We start from the raw sequence: 22,247 nt of genomic DNA on the forward strand, positions 1-22,247 counted from the left end.
TCAACCTCACAGCGCTGTCAGAGGAGGGGAAGAGAGGAGGGGAAGATAGGAGCGTCTCGCACGCTGCTCTTGTGCACATTATCAATTTCAAACCTATCCAATATCTGCAACCCATGGGAGTTTTAAGGAAACAATTAAAAAGAGCCCCGTTTCAACTCTGTGAATCTTTAGGGGAATGAAGGATGAACTGACCGAATGAGCAGAGACTTTGAAGGATCAGGGACATGAACTCTGATGTCCTCGAGGCATGAACTGATCTGAGATATTGAAAGCATTCCCATCAGAGCTGCTCCACTGTCGTTGTTGTCACTCTCAGCAACAATATAACCTGATTCCCTGACTAGGCACCCAACCCTGGCCGCAGTGAACAAAACACCAACTGTTAACCAATACACCGCCAGTGCTTCCTTGCAAGCTGTTGAACTGCTTTTTAATGCCAAAGCATATGGCGTTTAATTTATCCGTACATAAGTTTGAGCAAGTCATCGACTGGTTACAGAATGGAAAGAGGCCCATCATCCAAGTTTTCAGCTCTTGGCCTCTCCCGTTGTGTTCTCAAATGTTCCAAGCACTCGTCGCAATGCTATCATCCAGGCACGTTTTGCAATGTATCCGACTGAGGTTTAAGATGGATAACCTGTGTTTACACCCCCTCGGTGATCTAAACCCCATTTCACTTACAGAGGCAAACACACAGACACATTCTGGCGAAATGACTGTGGCCTTTGGAGAGATCAGCCAGAAAATAGGATTGCACTCAATTGGCTTACTTTGTCCCATTTCAAATTTCAACACCAGAGTTTGGTTGCAGCAAAGAAAGGAAGCATTCAGCCATTCCCCTGTCCGTGTTCCTCCCCTATCTAAACATTGAACTACGGAGGCAGTGTGCTCTGAGAGAAGGATCCTCACTCTTTAGAAAAAGCAACATAATAGATGATTGGATAGCCCGTGCATTAGAACCCAGTCGGAACAAAACCAAGACAGAACTGAAGGCATCATGAGCAGAAGGATGGGAGACGGTAATGCCGAATCAGACAGGGTCCATGTTGATAGAAACAGCGATTGTCCCTGGAAGTCCAGTCATTTGGATTCCGTGCTCTCACAGCCATGGCCTGCGAATCGTTAGCATTTATTGTTACCAATATGAAATGCTGCCTTCCCTTTAAAAGTAGAATTATGACCTGGACATGCACACATAAATTGTGAAATTGATATAAATTGATGTTTTTTTTCTTCCATGTTTGGGCTAAAAGTGTAAAATGTAAATACTTAGATGATCATTAATATCCAATATTCAAGCCAGTTAGTGTTGTCTCAAAACTACAAAACCAGAGGAAGAGCTGGGAGTTGCATGACTGAAGGAGGTGACTGCTCCTGCTTCCGACCCACTTTTCATCCCTTTTGTCCCAACTTCAAGTGCAGAATCCAAATACTGGCAATCTGATATATATTTTAAAAAAAAACAGAAAATCCTGGAAGTATTCAGCTTGTCTGGCAGCTTCTGAAAGTGTGGTAGAGGTTAACACCATCACAACCTGATTGTCATTACTTTGTATTCACGATAACTAATGTCCAAGTCACAACTCATTCAGACACATTTCCTCATCTTTAAAATGTATGCACGCTTTCAGTTTACCATGAGAAACGTGTTATCAATTAATTCAGTACTGACAGGATAACCGTTTAAAGCTGTATGAAAGATGTTGCAAACGATAATATCAGACAAAATGATGTGCCCCGTGAAGAAATATGTGTTTCATTCAGGAAAGTTAAAATAGAATAGTTCATAGAAAATTGTGGTGAACTTTCTGTCGATTTTTTTGATGTGATAAGAAGAAGTCTTGATGATGCTAATCCAAAGCGATCAGATAAATGTAGATTTGCGAAACAAAAGACAAAAGTTCTGTGAGACCGCTGTGCATGAAACCTGGGGATGAAGGGATAGAAGGGATATTAGCAATATTGATCATAAATTGGCTGCGTGAAAGGTTACTGATGAAGGGTGCCTGCCTGAAACTTCGATTTTCATGATCCTCGGATGCTGCGTGACCTGCTGTGCTTTCTGAGCACGACTCTAATGCTGACTCTGATCTCTAGCATTTGCAGTCCTCACTTTCGTCTGCGGGAAAGGGAACAGAGTCATAATTAACAATTGTGTTTTGAACTGGAAGAATTTTTCAAGCGAACTTTCATTGAGCATTGGTGTGTGGAAGTCCTGGTTAGATTATTTTAGACAAGCAGCATTCTCTGATTTATCAGACCGCCCAGCGAGCCCATGAGATTCTCTTATTGGTTGGAGGACCAGTGTCTCCAGCTTGGTCCTGTTGGACCGCCTCTTCTTCGCTGTTGAACATAACACGTCATCACTTGGGATGGATCCTGCAGGATGCATAGGGTTAACATGAAGTGTGAGCATGCTCGCGGCGAGTGCTCAATGGAACGAAATGTTGTTGTCTCCAATCGACAATCGTTAATTAAGGCTAAAGGGGAGGGAAGCGCCAGATGCTATAGCCCAGTTAGAGGTTACAGGTTTGGTCATGAAATGATTCTGGAACCAAACATAGTTTATCTGGGATCGCCAATTAAGCCACAGAGAGCATGAGTCTTCTTCTCAGAAACAGGCCCCCGTCAGCGACCGCTATTCCTGTTTCAGTTTTATTTTTTAAAATTTATCAGGTTACGGTGGGTTGATCTATCTTTAGTGTGAAGAGCTGAAAATAAGTGATATTGTTTGAAATGATTGCGGTGGTCCATGAGGATGTAATGTTGTTGGGAGCCGCTTGGGAGTGTATTAGTGACTGGAATTGGTGGGAAAGTGTACCTCATGAACACCTCTATCACTGACCTTGCTGTAAATTTGTCAGAGACGGAAAGAATGGAGCAGGAAGTGGAGAGATAAGACTCCTGAGCAGGATAGCGGGTCGCGGGAGTTTTGGAATTTGGGGTCATTCGTGGCCCATCCCTCAACAAAAACCCGACCCATTGTTTTTCTCACTGCTCCCCTTCCCCACACTTTCCTACCACTCCCTCCACCCAGCATTAGCAACATTTTAAAGACGTTTACTTATTTCATACATACTATCTCGCTTTTGTCAGAACATTCAGCAATTTGAGAACTGAATTGAAATTGAGATATAGAACAGCCAGTGTACGAATCTCAAAAGTTACTTTGCACCTCCTCGAATTGCTAAAGTTCGTATGCTAAAATTGCTCCCCGAATACTGTTTGATAAGTACTTACAGAATTATTTTTTAAATCTAGACAATATGTTACTGATACCCGTGTCAGTTAAAACAGTTGGTTTTCATATCCCACCTTTAACAGAATGGAAATATGAAATATTAGAACTGGCCTGGCTTGTTGTGATGTTTGATCCTTCTCTATAATTCAGTATGATCTTATATGATCATTCCGCACAGTAACCTGCTACTTCTTTAGGCCTACACCTTATGATCCCTCTTGCCTCAAAACTTTAGATATCTTCATCTTGTCAACATTCCACATTCTGGCTTCAATTACGTTCCGTGGCATCAAATTTCACTTAGTAACCAGTCTTTGATTAATAAATAAAATCGTCATCTCAGTCTTAAATGGACTACCCATATTCTTAGAAATGACGCCACCTCCCAACCCTCTATGTTTTGGACGCCCTGGTCATTGAAAGCATCCTTCCTGCATTTACCTTGTACGTACCTTTTAGAATTTTACTCGTTTCGGTGACATCCTACTTCATCATTCTAAACTTTAGTGATTTTCATCCAAACGAATCCTCATACGTCAGTCCTGTCATCCCATGAATTAGTCTGGTAAACGTTTATTGTGCCATCTCCGAATGGAGAACATCCTTTATTAGATAAGGATCACTAAACTGCACTCTCGGTTGTGCTGTCAACAAGACCCTGCACAATTTCAGCAAGTCTTCCGTACTCCTGTGTTCAAATCCTCTCAGTACAAAGGCAAACACCCCGTTTGGCTTCCTCACCTGCTGCTGCTCCTGCATGCTTACGTTCAGCGATGTGTGTCCAAGAAGACGAGATCGCCTTTCCTATTTTAGTTTCGTAAATTCATGCTGGCTCTGTCCAATCCAATTACTGTTTTCCAGTGTTAGGCTAACTTTTCTGTCATTCCATGTTTTCTCGCTACTTCCTTTTATAAATCGTGGCGTCATATTAACTGACCTCCAAGCCCTATATATTGTTTCAGAGTCGATAGAATATTGAAATATGACAATTAATTTACTCTATGTAGACTCCACACTCTAGTTACAGAACGCATTCACTGCATTTAGGGTGACTTCATGTACACTGCTGTTTGATTCGCAGTTGGTGGAATTTACTGTCTTTAATCTCATCAATTTCCACAACACTATCTCCCTGATAATACTGATTTCTTTCAGTTCCTCCCTCTCCTTTTCTTCCCAGCACTTTAGGAATATTACTTTTATCATCTGTGATGACAGAACCAATATACATATTTATTTGGTGTGCTATATATTTATCCCGCATTATAACATCCTCTGTTTCTCATTGTAAGGGAATTGTTTTCAATAATCGTTTTTTTTTTTCAATTCATATACCTTCAAGAGCTGTAACAATTCTTTATATGCTTACTGTTAAACGACATTTTCGTTCTGTATTAATTCTTTCTTCATCTTCTGCTGATGTCTGATGTTTGCTGCTATTTTCAGCCAATTTGTAAGGCTCCTTGAGTGCAATACTATGCCTAATGTCGCTTGTTAGCCATGACATGGCCACGTTTCCCGGTTTCTTTGTGTCAGACAGGAGTGAGAAGCAGTTGCAGTTCCTGCAAATGTTTTTGAAGTGCTTGTCATCCCTTTAAGTTCTGTTCCCCAATTCGTTTTCCCATGCTCACGCTTCATAACAGTATCATTTCTTCTATTTAGATTTCGGCTCATAATCTGAGTCAACTCTATCACTCTCCACCTTAATGAAGAGTTCTCTCACTGACTTCTTCACTCTTCCTGAGTGACAGCATAGAGATAGATTGTCAATTATTCCTTGACATATATACAAATAAAGCTTTGAAATCAAAGTTGACATATTCCCAGGCCTGCTGACTCATTAGAGACAGAGAGAGAGAGGGAGAGAGAGAGAGAGAGAGAGAGATCGCGCGATTTGACTGTTGGTGTTTTAACCTGAGAGTCGTTGTGCCTCAGGCACAAGGTGAAAATGTGGGGACTTCATGAGACCAGTACGAGAACTGTGCACATGCTGCTGCTGTCATTCTTCATCGAAATCTCGTCGACCAGCCAACTAATCGAGGATGCTTTGCCCTCCATTTGTGTCCTTAATGTAGCGACTCAGAAAACCATCTCATACATATACCACGTAAGTCTCCTCCACTGATCTGACTTGCTCAGTCTATGGGCAGGTTGAAGTCACAGGCAATAGCGAGAAGGCCACAAGATAAAGGAGCAGCATTAGGCCATTCAACCCATCGAGACCTCTCCAATATTTGGTCATGGTTGATATGTTTCTCAACCACATTCTTCGGCTTTCTGCCATCTCCTGTAACTGTTGATCCTCTTATCAATCAGGGACCTATCTATGTCTGTCTTGAAACATTGCAATGTCTTGACCACTAAGCCCTCTACGGCAGAGTTCCAAAGGATGACTAGCCTCTTGCTGAAGAAATTCCTCCGCATCTCACTTCAAAATGGTCATCCTTTCTCTCTATACTTTGCAGTCGGCTCCTGGTCTCTCGTGCTAGTTAAAACACTTCTCCACAGCCACTTTAATTGCCCCTCTCTGTATTGTTTAAGTGTCAATCAGATTCTCCTCAAACTTCTAAACTGCATCAAGTACAGCCCCCGAGTTTTCAACATTTTATGACACTCATTTCTTCCCCCCAGGATCATTCTTTTACACCTTCTTCGGACCCCATCCAATGTCATCATATCTTCTGGAGTATTGTGTACAGTTCTTGTTTCCTCGTTATATGAAGGATTTTATTATATTGGAGAGGGTTCAGAAAGTATTTACCAGACTGATGTCATGAAGAGAAGTCTTCTGTTATAAAAATAGGCTGCGGTTTCTTTTTCACTGGAGCAGAGGACTTCGACGTTTGGCCTTATAGAGATTTGTGAAATCACGAGGAGCATAAATAAGATTACTATCAAAGGTGAGGGAGATCGCATCCAGGGGCATATGTTTAAAGTACAAGAAGGAAGATTTATAAAGGACATGAGTGGCAGCTTTTGTTTTACACCCTTTGGTCACTGTGTGCAATAAACCGCTGGAGGAAGTGATGGATGCAACTACAGTTAAATTATTTAACAGTCAAAGTTTGTGCGAAGATTTGTCGCTCGTGTGCTTGTTGTTGTGGTTCTGTTCGCCGAGCTGGAAGTTTTTGTTGCAAACGTTTCGTCCCCTGGCTAGGCGACATCATCAGTGCTTGGGAGCCTCCTGCGAAGCGCTTCTTTGATGTTTCCTCCGGTGTTTATAGTGGTCTGTCCCTGCCGCTTCCGGTTGTCAGTTTCAGCTGTCCGCTGTAGTGGTTGGTATATTGGGTCCAGGTCGATGTGTTTGTTGATGGAGTTTGTGGATGAATGCCATGCCTCTGGGAATTCCCTGGCTGTTCTCTGTCTGGCTTGCCCTATGATAGTAGTGTTGTCCCAGTCGAATTCATGTTGCTTGTTGTCTGCGTGTGTGGCTACTCAGGATAGCTGGTCGTGTCGTTTTCGTGGCTAGTTGATGTTCATGTATGCGGATTGTTAGCTGTCTTCCTGTTTGTCCTATATAGTGTTTTGTGCAGTCCTTGCATGGTATTTTGTACACTACATTCGTCTTGCTCATGTTGGGTATCGGGTCCTTCGTTCTGGTGAGTTGTCTGAGCGTGGCTGTTGGTTTGTGTGCCGTTATGAGTCCTAGGGGTCGCAGTAGTCTGGCTGTCATTTCTGAGATGCTCCTGATGTATGGCAGTGTGGCTAGTCCTTTTGGTTGTGGTATGTCCTCGTTCCGTGGTCTTTCTCTTAGGCATCTATTGATGAAGTTGCGCAGCTATCCGTTTTTGGCGAATACCTTGCATAGGTGTTCCTCTTCTTTTTGCAGTTCTGGTGTACTGCAGTGTATTTAACAGTCATTTGGATAAGTAACTGATTAGGAATGTATTGGAAGTTTTTGGGACAACGGCAGGCAGGCGGGTCTATTTTAATTTGGCAAAGAGTTCTGCATGGTATATATGGAGTGAATGGTCTGCTAAACTGCTGTATGACTCTGAAATACCCTTAGATATCGGACCTAACTTCCTGCAATATTCCAAATGCAGTCTGACCACGACTATATAAATGCTCAACTGGACATCTCTGCTCTTGTATTTGAGGCCCCTTTATATATAGTATAAAAGTGAATTTTCCTTCCTGAATTCCAACTGAACCTGCCTGATCTAGGGCTCCCAAGTCACTTTGTCCTTCGGATTTCTAAAGGCTTTCCGTGAACAGAAATCAGTCGAAGCCTGCCTTCTTCCTCTCATACTGCATAACCTGACACATCCCTTTTTGTATTGCATTTGCCACTAATTTGCCCACTCTCTGCGCCTGCCTAGCATCTTATGAAGTTTCCCAGCTTTCTTGACATGACCTGTCTCTCAAACTACGTTTGTGTCAAGTGCAACTGTAGCGAAAATGCACTCTGTTCCTTTGTCCAGATGTTTAACGTGTAACTTGAATAGTCATGCTCTCAACACCGATGGCTGTGCAAATCTTAAAAAATCAGTAGCTGCCATCCTGTAAAAGACCCCTCTGTTCTCACTCAGCCAGTCAGTCAATCCCCTCCTTGTCACTAACAGCATGCTTTTACCTTATTTAGCAGTCTGCTGTATGGCACCTTATCACAGGACTTATGAGTATTGAATTAGATCACGTCCACTGGCTCTGCTTTGCCTAACTTACTTGGTACTTCCTCAAAGAGATCGAGCATAGCTGTCAGACATGACGTCCACTTGATGAAGACAAGCAGACTTTGCTGTAATTTACCATCCATTTCCAAGTACTGTGCAACACTGTCAGTAGTCTGTGTCTGCCTCTCCCCTTTCTTTCAGCAGGGGTGTTGCATTTAAAAATTTCCCGTCATCTGGGACCCACCCTGACGCCGATGACTCCCGACTGATCACGACCAATGCGTCCACAATCTCCTCAGCAATCTCCTTCAGAAATCAGGAATGCAGTCCATCTGGTCTCAGTAACTTAATCCCTTCAGACCTTGCAGCTTCCCCGGCATCTACTGGTTATTGTTGGCATTTCATTCACTTCTTCCCTACGTGTCTATTAATTCACATATTTTGTTGTTGTCTTTCATTGTGAAAACTGATGCAAAGTACGTGTTCACCTGCACCATTTCGTTGTTCCCCATTACGTCTTCTCCAGTGCACCAATTTGCACTCTTCTCTCTGTTGTCTCTCCACCATTCTGGTGCTCTGCCTGTATTGCTGATGAAGGGCTTTTGCCCGAAACGTCGGATTTTCCTGCACCTCGGAATATGCCTGAACTGCTGAGCTTTTCCAGCACCACTCTACTCCAGAATCTTGTTTCCCGCATCTGCAGTAATTGTTTTTACCGAGTTGACTTTAACCCTACTGCGAATACTCTTGCAAGGATGCCTGCCTTGAAGAAAGTTTCCTCCTCTCTCTACAAGAATCTCAGGGAGTCCTCTTCCACTGCAACTCCCAGGTCATTTCCTCTGCCCTGAAGCTACCTTCTCCCACTCTCCTCACTGACCTGTCACCTTCATCCTCACCCACAATCACCTATCGTACTCTATTCTACTTTCTCGCCATCCACGCCCTCCTCACATTTAATTCTCCACCCGTCAGGCTCTCTGCCTGTATTCCTGATGAAGGGCTTTTGCCCGAAACGTCGGAATTTCCTGCTACTCGGATGCAGCCTGAACTGCTGTGCTTTTCCAGCACCACTCTACTCAAGAATCTGGTTTCCAGCATCTGCAGTCATTGTTTTACCTTACTATTCTCTCTGTAACCTTTTAAATATGTGAACAAACTCTTGCACCATTCTTTATATTTCAAGTTCACACACTTACGTACTAAATCTTAATAACTCATCTTGCCATTTCGGTTGTTCTCTGCTCGTTATTGAACCCTTCCAAATGCTCTAGGTTTCACTACTCTACACCAGATGGTGTTTTTCTTTTGTTTCTGTGCTCTCACTGACTTCTCTTGTCAGTCATGTTTGCTTTATCCTCTCTTAAGCATGTTCAGGTGGCGTGAGCAATGGATCCGGTGATACTAGGCGCTGACGGAGTGCCATTTGGACTTGAGATAACGTCCGCCAACTTCTACAGTATAGCACAGTACATGGAACAAGATTGTGACCAGGACACAATGATTGTGAATTTCTCTCCTGGCCTGGTAGAGAAGGGTTTACGAAACTGCATTTACAGTGAGTTCAGAGGAGAGTATTTACACACACCAAACCCAAACCAAGGTATATTTGTGTCTTCTGAATTTCTTACCTGGATTGACAGTGATGAATTTTAGATACCTCTTTTTGTTATTATACCATAACTCTTGTCGACTGTGTCTTTATGAGTTTTCCACCAATTACCATCCCCAGAGCCTGTGACTGTCACAAATCTACTCCATTTTCCTTCTGCTTCTCAGATCATAAGGACGAGGAAAATCTACTTCATTTTTATTTCCTGATGTCTGCCTGCGCACGCTAAAACATTCATCTACCTTCTTTCCCTGCACAAACCAGACCAGCTAAGGTTTTCAGCATAGCCTGTTTTATGAAAAAAAAATATTTCAGCTGCTGCAGTATTTTGCTATTATTTCCTTGCAGGTGTTTCTCACAGCACTGAGTCTAAAAGTACAGATGTTCCAACGATTAGCTGCTTTCTTACTGAGTGGTGGATGCAGAAACAGATCCATGGCAGCCTGTGTGAGTCTTTTTTTCTTTAATTTTAGTCGCAATTACCGAATGATTGCAACACAAGATAATTTGGCGCATCGTGCCCATGCTGGTTTCCTGAGCAGATTAGTTCACCCCACTCTCCAGCCCTTTCATGAGCAAGACTGGCTGATATTGTCAATCTCCAATTGCCTATGTAGAAGTCGATGGATTATCTTCTTGAACTGCTGCAGTCCACGTAGTGCACGTGGTCCCAGATTACTGGCAGGTGAGGAGTTACAGGTTAAACACCTGGAAATGATGATGGAATTGCAATGGATATCCAAATCAAAACCATCAGATTGTAATTCTACCCCGTCTTCCATCTGTCAAAATGTCCAAAATGATTCACAGGAATGTGAAAAGGCAACACTTGACACTGAGCCACATAAAGAGTTGTTTAGACACTTAACTGAGCATGTTTGAATTGGTTCTCTCTCAATTATATTCTTCAAATCAATCTTATAGGTTATTAGAAGGATTGATTTGCACTCAGCAAATTTGGATCAAAGATCACAGCAGAGTCTGACGGAGTCACATCATTTATCCTAACCTGAATAGTATGGTGTTGTGAACAGGAAAGGTACAAACTTCGTTCAAAGTCAGGAGAAACAGAACACGTGTGTGTGGGCGAGGCTTCAGCTGATCATCTGGCCTGGCAAGACGCAAAGCGAATCAGCACAGTGAGATACTATGCAAATGTCAAGATTGTGGAAAAGGAGAAAGTGAGGATCGCAAATGCTTGCAATCAGTGTCGAAGAATGTGGTACTGGAAAAACACAGGCCGTCAGTCAACATCCAATCAGAAGCCCTTCATCGGGAGATTAAATGTCCCAAAAATACGAAACAAGGGACAAAAAAATAAGAACAGGAAAGAGGTCGTACTTCAAAAGTTAACTGGACTAAAGTTTTAGTCAATTAGACCAAACAGGCTTCATCCCAAAATGTTGAAGAAAGAGGAAGACAATGAGAGAATGTGGATGCGCTGGGAGTCATCTTTCAAGTTACGTGATCTCTGCAAAGTCTCCTGTGGAGTGGAATTCACGTTGGAACCCCACTGTTTTGCTTGTTCAGGAAGATTTTTATCCGGTCCCACACAACATCACAAAACACAATGGGGTTGGAGAAAACGTGCCAGCATTCATTAAGGATTGTTTACCAGCTGGAAAGCATAGAGTAGGAATAAGCGCACTTTTTACTCACGTTGGTGTTCTGTTACGGGTGGAGTACCACAAGGATCAGTGACAGCACTGCTGCCTCACAGTGCTCGAGACCGGGGTTCAATTCCATCCTCACGCGATTGCCAACATGAATTGTGCACATTCATAGTGTCTGCGTGGGATTCCTGCGGATGCTGCTGTTTCTGCACACAGTACAAATATTCACGGTTTAAGTGAATTGCCCATTATATCCAAGAATGTCCAGGCTTGGTGGATTGGGCACGCGAAATGCAGCATGATAGGGAGAGAGTAGGGCCTCATTGCATTGCAGAGATTCTATGATTCAATGCTTGAACCAAATTGTTCCCAACCATTATACATGATTTGGACATTTGGACCTCTTGTAATTTTTCCAAACTTGTTGATGACATCAACTGGATCGGAATGTACATTGTAAGGAGAACGGTGGGAGCGTTCAAGTGAAGTTTGACAGCCTCAAGAATGAGTCAGTAAATGGCAGTTTATCCATAACACACGATAGCTCCACAAAGAATATCAATAATCTGGTAAAATCTGACTACCTTTTCGCAAAGTATGTTGAATTTTCATCATACCCTTGATGTTCTTTCTGCAAGTGCCTTGCTCAACAACTTTATTAAAAAAAACATTGAGAAGCTTTCATGTGAAAGATGTGAAGCTAACTACTTGTCATTCCCTCCTTGACTTCCCTTCTGTTCTGACTAAATAAAACTCACTGATCTGCATGGGTTGGAGAAATTGAGGACTGCAGATGCTGGAGATCAGAGCTGAAAATGTGTTGCTGGAAAAGCGCAGCAGGTCAGGCAGCATCCAGGGAGCAGGAGAATCGACGTTTCGGGCATAAGCCCGAAGAAGGGCTTCCTGAAGAAGGGCTTATGCCCGAAACATCGATTCTCCTGTTCCCTGGATGCTGCCTGACCTGCTGCGCTTTTCCAGCAACACATTTTCAGATCTGCATTGGTTCCCACGATGACTCTCCACTGGTTTTATAATTCTCAGATTTGTTTTCAAATCCATCCATGGTCTTACACCCCATTAATCCACCACTGCTTCCAGCCCAACATTCCTCTGTGCTCTTCCCACTCCTCTACTTCTGCTCTCTGTATTCGAACGCTCCTTACTCCCCCACTGCCAAATATGGATTTTACACTGAATGAGAGAGTCTGAAGAAGTGTTGCATTGCACTAAACACTACAGGCTACTGCTCTTGGCGGTAATATGGAGTTCTACCTCATCACCATGTTATCCAAAAAAATTAGATCAATTCATTCTCATGACTATGATGTAGTCTCCTGCAAAATACTTGACTATTTTCTGTGTGCTGGCAAGTACAGTATCTTTCTCTATCCCCTGTTTCACTTTGACTGTGACATGGCACATTTTACTGCTCCTTTATCCACTTATAACTGTCCTTTGTTTGAGGTCTGTATTTCTGGTTTTGTGTGCGGTGGGCCAGTGACAACCTGATGTGCAATTCCAAATTGTTATCAAGTTGAAAGTGTGTGCTGTACCTTTAAGAGAGGTAGAATGTTGTTCTGCACTGAGAGCTTACGAGAGCAGTCTCAGAGTTTACTGGAAAATTGAAAATATATAACGTTTGGCTGTGAAATAGGTACCTGAGTTGGTTGCTGTTTTGACGACAATTCAAATTTAACCAACGAGATTCATTTACGTCTCTGTAAATTAAAAGCCAATCGATTTTGAATTTATTATTCTGCCAACATCGAACAAATGAGATAATCCGATTTGGGGGTATAAGAAAGGTAGGCATTTTGAACGTCAGACAGAGTTACTACCATTAAGGGAGAACTACAGGAAGAAAAGAAAAGCTAAAAACAAAAAGACCGATTGTGAAATGAAGGGAAATTGTGCAGTTTGTGCAGCTAACACCAAACGAATGTTTGCATGAAAGCTGCTGGATTGCGCTGTTGGATCTTATCATCATCATGATCACATGTGCCCCACACGCTGACAATTGATAACTCGGCCGAATCTCAGTTCATCTGCTGCTGAAACTCTCATTTGTTCCCCCTTTGATATCATTATAGGGGACTTTAAATGAAAAGGCTGGCGATTTTGCTCGATTGAAAAATTGCAGTTCTGAGAAATGATGTTTTAAATGAACATCAAACGCGACTGTAAAAATTCAGCGAAGGAACAAAAAATGCAGTGGCACTGGTGGAAGAGTGCCACAGAGACCAGAAAAACTTAGTGGTATAGTGGAGCTAATGGCAGTTAATCTCTCAATAATGATCAAATAAAAGGGTAGAAATAACAGTGGATTTTCACAACTCCAATGTAGTGTGTCATTGTAATGCGAAATGATTTTTGAAGTGATTTCAAGAGCACTGTTTTGATCAGTCATGGCAAGACAAACAAGAGCAGCACAATAGGAGGAATGGCGTCGGGAGAGCATCTTGGTGGTAGAGATCAAAAACCAGTCAGCTTAACGTCAGACTGAAGGCACCTCGCACAAGAATTAGACTAGTATTTTTGACAAGGTGTGTGTTTATTTTACAATGGCAAACTGGTTAAAAGATAAACGTCTGTGGCATTAATGGAAACGTAGCAAGTAAGATGCCATACTGGCTTAGTGGCAGGAAATCAAGACGAATTGTTAACATGTAATCTCTGGTCCATGCCAGTAAAGTCTCCGACATGATGATTGATTTCACAACCACCGGGATTGAAATGGATCGAATGGTTTCCTGTTCCCGATGATGGGATAAGACACGTTTACCCATCAAGAGTGACAGCAGCAACACAGACAGAATGGTGCCGATGTGCACGTTAGATTATGGAATGCCTCAGTGAAATGGCAGGAGCGATGTAAAGGAGGTTTAATGGCCTTGTAAGGGAGGGAAATCTCTGAAAGTGCGTGGGTTTGAATTCTGATTTATGAAATGGAGAATTGTGATATTCCACATAAGTAACCAGTGTTGCAGAATATCATTTTATCTCGTGTTCCCAGGGCTAAACTAAGAGAGACTGAGTGGCGCAGCAGTGAAGTTCAAACTGGAAATTGGCATGAGGATGAGCCCGCTGTGTCGGTATAAAGGTGCATGAAACGCCGGGGCTGGGACTCCAACCTCACCTGTAGTACCTTCTATTGACATGGAGCAAGGAGCATTGTGATATCAGATTGGGATCTCCAACTTATCGGGAGCAGCTTCTGTTGGCATAAAGCAAGGGGCATTGTGGCAGCAGGCTGGAAGTTCCAACCTCACCTGGAGCAGATTGTATTGATAAGGAGCACGGACCGATGAGACGTAAAGTTGGAGAAAGGATACTCAGTTATTTTAATCTGAATTAAAGTAGTATTTAGCAGGACCCATGTTTGTAGATTGAGTGAATATCTGTCCCAGGGAAATCTCGCAAAAAGAAGGGAAAATGTGGCAAGGATTCAGCTCGTGGAGGAGAATCTGTGCAGAAAGAAACGCAGGTAATATTTTCTTTTTCTGCCTTTTATCATAAGACTGACTGCGTATTTGGTTAAATTGCAGCAAGTGATTTTCAGCTCGTGCCATGATATTATATTTCCTGAAAACCCATACAAGTCATTAAAGCGAACTAATCTTCCAAAGATTAACGGTATATACCTAGATCAAAGGGAGAGGACAGAGGGTGGTGGTGGAGGGTTGTTTTTCAGACTGGAGTCCCGTGACCAGTGGAGTGCTACAAGGATCCGTGCTGGGTCCTCTACTTTTTGTCATTTAACTGGAGTTGTGTTGGACAGCGAAGAGAGTTACCACAGAACAGGATCTTGACCAGTTCGGCCAATCAGCTGAGAAATAGCAGATGGAGTTTAATTCAGATAAATGTGAGGTGCTGCATTTTGGGAAAGCAAATCATAACAGGACTTCAAGACTTAATGGCAATGTCCGAGGGAGCGTTTCTGAACATACAGACCTTGGAGTGCAGGTTCATAGAATCCTGATGTTTGAAATTTAACTTGAAAGTGGAGTCGCAGGTAGATAGGATAGTGAAGAAGGCGTTTCGTATGCTTTCCTTTATTGTTCAGAGTATTGAGTACATGAGTTGGGAGGTCATGTTGCGGCTGTACAAGACATTCGGCAGGCCACTGTTGGAATATTGCGTGCAAACCTGGTCTCCTTCGTATCGGAAAGAAGTTACGAAATTTGAAAGGGTTCAGAAAGAAATGAGGAGTCTGTCAATGTTGGATGATTTGCTAAAGAGGGAGTGGCTTAATTGGCTGGGACTGTTTTACCTGGCGCGTCGGAGGCTGGGGCATGACTTATTAGAGGCTTTCAAAATTATAAGGGTCAAAAATATGGTAAATAGAAATATTCTTTTCCCTGGGGTCTGTGGGTCCAAAATTAGAGGGCATAGTTTTACGGTGAAAGGGGAAAGATATACATGAGACCCACTGGGCAACGTTTTCACACAGAGAGTAATGTGTATGGATGTGCTGCCAGAGGAAGTGGTGGAGGCTGGTACAATTGCAACATTTAAGAGGCATTTGGATGGATATACGAATAGAAAGGTTTTGGAGGGATATGGACGGGGTGATAGCAGGTATGACTTGATTAGGTTTAGATATCTGGTCAGCATGGACGAGTAGGACCAAAGGGTCCGTTTCCATGCTGTGCATCTCTCTGACTCTATGACTCTATTTGATGTTGACATTATGCTCGAGTTTATCTTGATATATGGAGGAAAAGCTGGAAACTAATGTTGAAATTTACAGGATCAATGATGATCCCATTCAATGACTGAACAGACAAGAGGCTGAATAGAAGCTTCATCATGACAGATATGTTTTCATTATGAATCGCGCTGAAACACAACGCGGATTGGACTGAAGCACTGGTGGTGATTTTCTTTCCTGGTTAAATTTTTGAATATGACTGCTATTTCTCCTGTCCTTGTTAACATCAAAACTCTGAGGCATGAAAGCGTGAAGAACATATGGGGCTATTGGCGCAAAGTCTAACGTGCCTGACTCAAGATCAGAACATTGTAGATTTCACTCCGCTCTAGCTCGAGGTTAACACAGGTATTTATTAATCTCACAACCTAATCTTCCTCATTGTTCTGAAGTCGAGATGAATCTTGAGCTCCTGATATGCAGACACGAGAATCTCTTTCAGTACACATCCCGGAGAACATCACAGTCAATGTCGCACAAGTGAGGAAGACCAAATAGTCCCACACACTGCGAATCGGCACTTTTCAATTTCACAGAGCCATCGACCCAATCGCTGCGGCTCATAGTAATGGCAAGGAAACAAAATAAATATCTCAGTCTCATGTTGGTTCATGGAGTGCCGAGGCACCTTCTCCTTCTTTAAGAGGCTGGGACATTGACTCTGATGTTCGTGGAGACATTGATTGATTCGAAGCATTGAAAGGAATCCTATCACAGAAGCCCACGCTGTTGATGCTGAACAAAACAGCCCTTACTGGGAATTGAACGCGGGCTGCAGTGGTAAAAGTGCCAATTCAGAACCACTACACGACCAGGGACGAGTACAACGGTCGGAGGCACGTCGTCTGACAGCCCTCAAATGTGTTGGACGCGTTCTTTGCAGAAATAACCGCTTCACTATCCTCATTCCATTTTCCATCTCTTTGTCTTGTATGCCTTAGCATCACGAATACAGATTGAATATCTCTGAAGGTTGTGTTGATTTCATCACAATGAGTTGCAGATTTATCCACCACCACTACTGGTGGATAAAGTTTTTACTGCTTATCTACTGAAAACTTTCTGCCTCGTACATTTAATCGACACCACTTGGCGTTTGTCCGAGAGGAAACATTTCTTTCAGCCGAACACGCCTTTATCTCTCATTGTTTTGCACATTTCAATCATGTTTCCTCACAATCTCCTCTTCGCCATTGAAATTAGAACAGAAAAACTGATCGTTTCCAAAAAAAAACAAATATGCATTGTGTCATTTTCCTGAGCCTGATGTTCCAGTGATCTCCAGAACATGTCAGTAAAAATTGCTACATGAACACTGATCTCACAACAGCAGTATGTAAATGGATCGATTGGTTTTAAGGTCCAAATTGTGGGATTTGGTCACGTTCGCCCAACAACATTGACTGCAGCTGAACAGACTGAACAATGTCAATGCGAGAGCTTGATAGCCAAATGCCTCAGGGAAATTGGAGGAGGAACCTAAAGCAGGGTTACTGATCGTGGGATGGGGAGAAATCTCCGAGAATTGGTGGGTTTGAATCCTGATACATAGACAGCAGAGATGTGAAAGGGTGAGGGTTTGAAGGAGCAAAATCATCACCTCGACGAATATTTTCATGTCAAAAACGATTGATTCGCTCCTGCTTTTGTTAAGCATGTCTTACTCTGCATAAAACGGTAACAAGTGACAATACTGGAAGTCAAATTGCAGATGATCTTTCTGCTGCCACTACGCAAAGCGCTAACCACTGCATGATACCGGCACCGCATGGAATAGCATGATGCAAAAAGCAGTAAAGATAGTGGCAGAGGATATGTTAGGAACAGGACCACATGAACAGTAGTAATACTTGACAAACAGTGACTGAGACATGCAAACTCATGGTGAGCTGAATGGTTAACTTCGGTACCTCCAGAGCCGATGGATATTTCATCACTTAGTTTGTTGAAGGTGAAGATTGATATAGTCCTCCAGAAAATGAAAGCATCAGGGAATAGCGCAGGGAATTGCTGGAATGTATTTCTGCAAAAGAAATGTAGTTTACCATCGGTTACTTTAGCAATTTCGTCATACAAGGAAGTGACCATTGCTGTGGAATATCATATAGTGCCAGGTTTCATGCCTGGAATACGAGAAACTGTGTGGTGCAGCAGGGAAGATCAAACTGGAAATGCGGATGAGGATGAGGCAACGGATATGAGTTCAGTAATGAAATCATTGAGTGTGAAGTATTTCACTGAAAGTACAGAGTGAATTGAAATGCCGGGGACTGGGAGTTCCAACATTGCGTGGAGCAGTTTCTATTGACGTGGTATACGTCGCATCAGGCTGGGAGCTCCAACCTGAACTGCAGCAGCTTCCATTGACACGAAGCAGGGAGCACTGGGATATCAAGCTGGAAGTTCCAACTGTATCTGGAGCAGCTACTATTGACATCTGCACTGAGAGAAATGGAGGTAATGTTTTCTCTCTCTGAGCTATCTCATATGGCTAACTCTGCTCTGGGCAGAAGGGGAATTTTTTTGGTCATTTCATTTTATTGAATTTCTTGTAAACTCGCACAGGCCGTTAACATACGTTCAGACTTAGAAAATCAGCTTGAATACGATGTTGTGATTAGGCATTAGTTGATCAAAAGTGCTGGAGCAAAATCAGTGCAGTGAATTTGAAATTCATCAGCTGAGCGGAGATCCCATTGAATGGCTGAGTAGACACAAAGTGAATGGAAGTTTCATGAGGATGAATGTCTTTTCGTTACAAAACCTCCCGCTGCACAAAGAGTGGATCATTGGAGTGAAGCAGTAACGGTGGTTATCTTTCCTGGTTATTCAACTTGTGAACATGAGTACGATTGGTCATGTCCGTGTTTAGATCACAACTCTGCAGAATGCCAACCTCAAGCACGCGCGAGCACAGTGTCACAATGGATAATGCGCATGGTTATGGTCCAGAGATTGTAGTTAAGGTTTCGACTTGGTTCAAGACCAAGACTGGCAGGCTTCAACTTCACATACAAGTTAATTTACCGCACAATGTAGCACATACAACGGGTCAGTGGCACAATGGATAACATACCTAACTACAGATCTACTGTGTGGAGCTTCGATTCCAACCTGGCTTGCGGGCAGCGCTGACTTTATTGCACTTAAAACGGACTGTTCTGAAGCCGAAATGAGGTTTGCAACTTGAACTGCAGGGACAGGAGTCCCTTCATTAAATACCCCTGCGACCGTCAGAGTCAATATCCCAGAATCATCACTGGGGGGGAAAGCTGAATTCTTCACTCAGGTTGCCCTCTACACCTTTCAACTTTCCGAGATTCACTGTGGCACCTGCGATTGTGAAGGAAACGAGACACAGAGCCAAGTCTCAGCTTTGACAATTTTGGGAAAACATTTAGGAAGCGGAATCAGAGGAGAATGGCGAGTGATCTGTCTGAATGAGCAGAGACTGCCGAGGCACCGTGCCCTTTATTTAAGAGTCTGTGACATCGTCTCTCATTTCTCGACGTCATTAACTGATCCGAGGTACTAAAAACACTCCACTTGCAGGGGGTCTGCTTTTGCTGATGTCACTGTCAGGATCAAAACAAACCCAACGCCCGGACTGAGAATCAAAGCCGGGTCACAGCGAAGGAAGCGAAAAAAATGGACCTGCTAGCCCACCATGGACAGCTACACGAATACCACGTATGTGTAGAATGACAGCCCTCAAGGTCGTTGTACATGCTTTCGTCAGATGCAATCGCTTGACTATCTTTATTCACTTTCATCACTTGGCCTTGTATGCATTAACAACTCAAGTTCAGATCCGTGTATTTCTGAAGGTTATGTGGGTTCAGACAGTGAATCCAGATTCAACCATCCGCTTGCTGATTAGATTTTTCTGCATATCTCCTCAATCCTTTCCACTTCTTAACTTCAGTCTTCGCCCCTGTTGATCGGTCAAGAGGAAACGTTTCTTTTACTCTGCATTGTCCATGTCGCTCATTACTTAGTGCATATGAAACATGTATCCTCACAGTTTCCTCTGCCTGAAGAAAACAACCCCAGTCAAAACAATCTGTCTTCATAACCTAAACTTTTCAACTTGGTAAATTTCTGCACGGTTTCCAGTGCGATCACATGACTATTGTAATGTGAATTGCAGAACTGCACGCAATATTTCGGGGGAACCGAATGAACAAATGAAATAATTGACTGGAGAAAGCCACAGAAACTTCTCTTTCCCAATAAAACATCATTTGCTCAATCCTGCGCTGTGCACTTACCCTGAGCCCGATGTTCCAGTAATCTCTTGTCCGTGTCAGTAAAAGCTGCTCCATGAGGATTAATTACAGAACAGCTGCATCTAAATAGATTGAATTGCTTGAAGATGCCGACCATGGGATTGAGCACTTACACCCAAAACAGTGACCGCAGCAGTACAGAATGAACAGTGTAAATGTGAGTATTATATTGCGCAATACCTCAGTGAAATGGGAGGGTGGACGTTTAGGCGAATTAGTTCTTGTGGGAGGGAGAGATTTCTTCGATAAAGGGTGGTTATGATATGTGAAACACAAAGATGTGAGATAGCGGGTGTTTGAAGAAGGAAACCTATCACCACGTAGAGTATTTTCATGTAAAACAAAGATTGATTTTCTCAGCGTTTGCTAAGATCATATTACATGGAGTAAAACGGGTAAAATGCCGATTGCTGTGACTGTGATTCGAGCAGAACTTGCTGTGTTGACAATGCCAAGGAAGAACCATTTCATGATCCTGGCGCCACATGGAAAAGCACGATGCAAAAAGCAATAAGGATCGGGGCAGAGGTTATGCCAAGAACAGAAACACACGCACAAAGGAATACTTGTCAAACAGTGACTGAGATGTGGGAACTCAGATTCGGTTGCATATATATCGCTTCTATGTCCGGAGAGACTGTAGAGATTGCAACACTGAGATTGTAGGATGTTACGTTTGCGAGATATCTACAAAACTTCAAAGGGTCATGGGATACTGCAGGGTATTGCTGAAATGTATTTCTCAATAACACTGTATTTTAACATCGGTTACTTCACCAATTTCCTCACTTATTGACGTAATCATATAATGGCATGACATATAATCCCAGTTCAAGGGCGTGGAATCAGAGAAATTGATTTGCAGTGCACCCAAAACTAATTGGAAATGGTAATGGCGTTCAGCGCGAGCATGTGGCTGCGAAAATGCAATCGGTGAGCGGAATGCCATTCTCTGATGATATAGAGGCGCGTGAAATATCGAGGCTAAAAGCTCCCGCCTTAAGGACACCGGCTTCAATTCCCACGCATCAAGAAGCAGTGGGACATCAGGTTCGGAGCTCTAATTTCACCTGCAAGAACATGGAACACGGAACTTTGGGACATCAGCTGGTCGAATAGATACTCAACTATTTTATTCTTAAGTCAGTAGTTTTCAGCAGGATACTTGTTGTGGATTGAAAGAATATCTACAACCGGGACAGTCAAAATTACAAAGAAGAATTCTGCAAAGAGTCAATTCTTGGAGAAGCATCTGTGCAGAGTGATGCAGAGGAATGTTTACGTCATCTGCCGTCCTCATATGTTTGACTTTGCACTGGATTAATTTCCATGAAGGGATTTTTTTGCTCGGTTCACAGTATTCACTTTCCTGCATATTCGTAAAAGTCGCTACTGTACTCGAAACCTCTGAAAATTAACTGGTACATACAATGTGGTGATTAGGCTCACGTTCACGTCAGTTATGCTGAAGAAGTGGATTCGAAATTCATCACATCACATTCCATCAAATGACTAAGCAGACAGAGTGTGAATGGAAGCTTCATGAGAACATATGTGTTTTTTTTGGAAAATTCGTTGCTTTGAAAGGTGATGAAAATTAGACTGAAGCAGTGACAGTGATTATCTTTATTGCTTGTTCAATTGGTGAACTTGACTGCTATTAACCGTGTCCGTATTAACATTACGGCTCCTAAGGCTGTGCATGGGACCAGTGGCGCAATGGATAACGCGCCTGACTACGAATCAGGAGACTGTAGGTTCGAATCCTACCTGGCTCGCCAGCAGGGCAGATTTTAATCCCGTTTAAATATTGATTTTTCAAAAGCCGAAATAAGGTGTGAGCTCCTCATCTGCAGGATCGAGAATGCCTTCATTAAATGCCCCCGGGAACATGAGAGTCAATGCCCCAGCGTCATCACAGGAGGGAAGCCGAATAGTCGCGCGGGTGACTATTGGGCACCTTTCCATTTCATAAAGCCACTGATCGAATAACTGTTGCTCGCGGTGATGCTCTGCTTTGAGCATTTTTCGAAACTCTTTGGCGAGTGGAATCAGAGAAGAATGAAGGGTTAACTGTCCAACTGATCTTTATAGAGTGTGAGTTCTCGAGTCTCCTACCCGCTGACTGATAAAGTTTTCCTACCAGTCTATTCAAAGCTTTCTGCATC

The 22,247-nt window shown here is 42.9% G+C and overlaps 1 long non-coding RNA gene and 1 other non-coding gene across 2 annotated transcripts in view; one reads left to right on the plus strand and one right to left on the minus strand.

Moving 5' to 3' along the window:
- Nucleotides 1–22,247, minus strand: part of LOC148135220 (uncharacterized) — a 580,459-nt gene that overhangs the window by 196,835 nt on the left and 361,377 nt on the right. The window lies entirely within an intron of this gene.
- On the plus strand, nucleotides 21,785–21,857 carry trnar-acg (transfer RNA arginine (anticodon ACG)). The gene has a single exon. It is a non-coding gene; the product is annotated as a tRNA-Arg (tRNA).

The sequence above is a fragment of the Chiloscyllium plagiosum genome, unplaced genomic scaffold, assembly GCF_037043375.1.
Source record: "Chiloscyllium plagiosum isolate Xiang-an unplaced genomic scaffold, Cpla_swu_hap1 HiC_scaffold_51, whole genome shotgun sequence".
Taxonomy (NCBI): Eukaryota; Metazoa; Chordata; class Chondrichthyes; order Orectolobiformes; family Hemiscylliidae; genus Chiloscyllium; species Chiloscyllium plagiosum.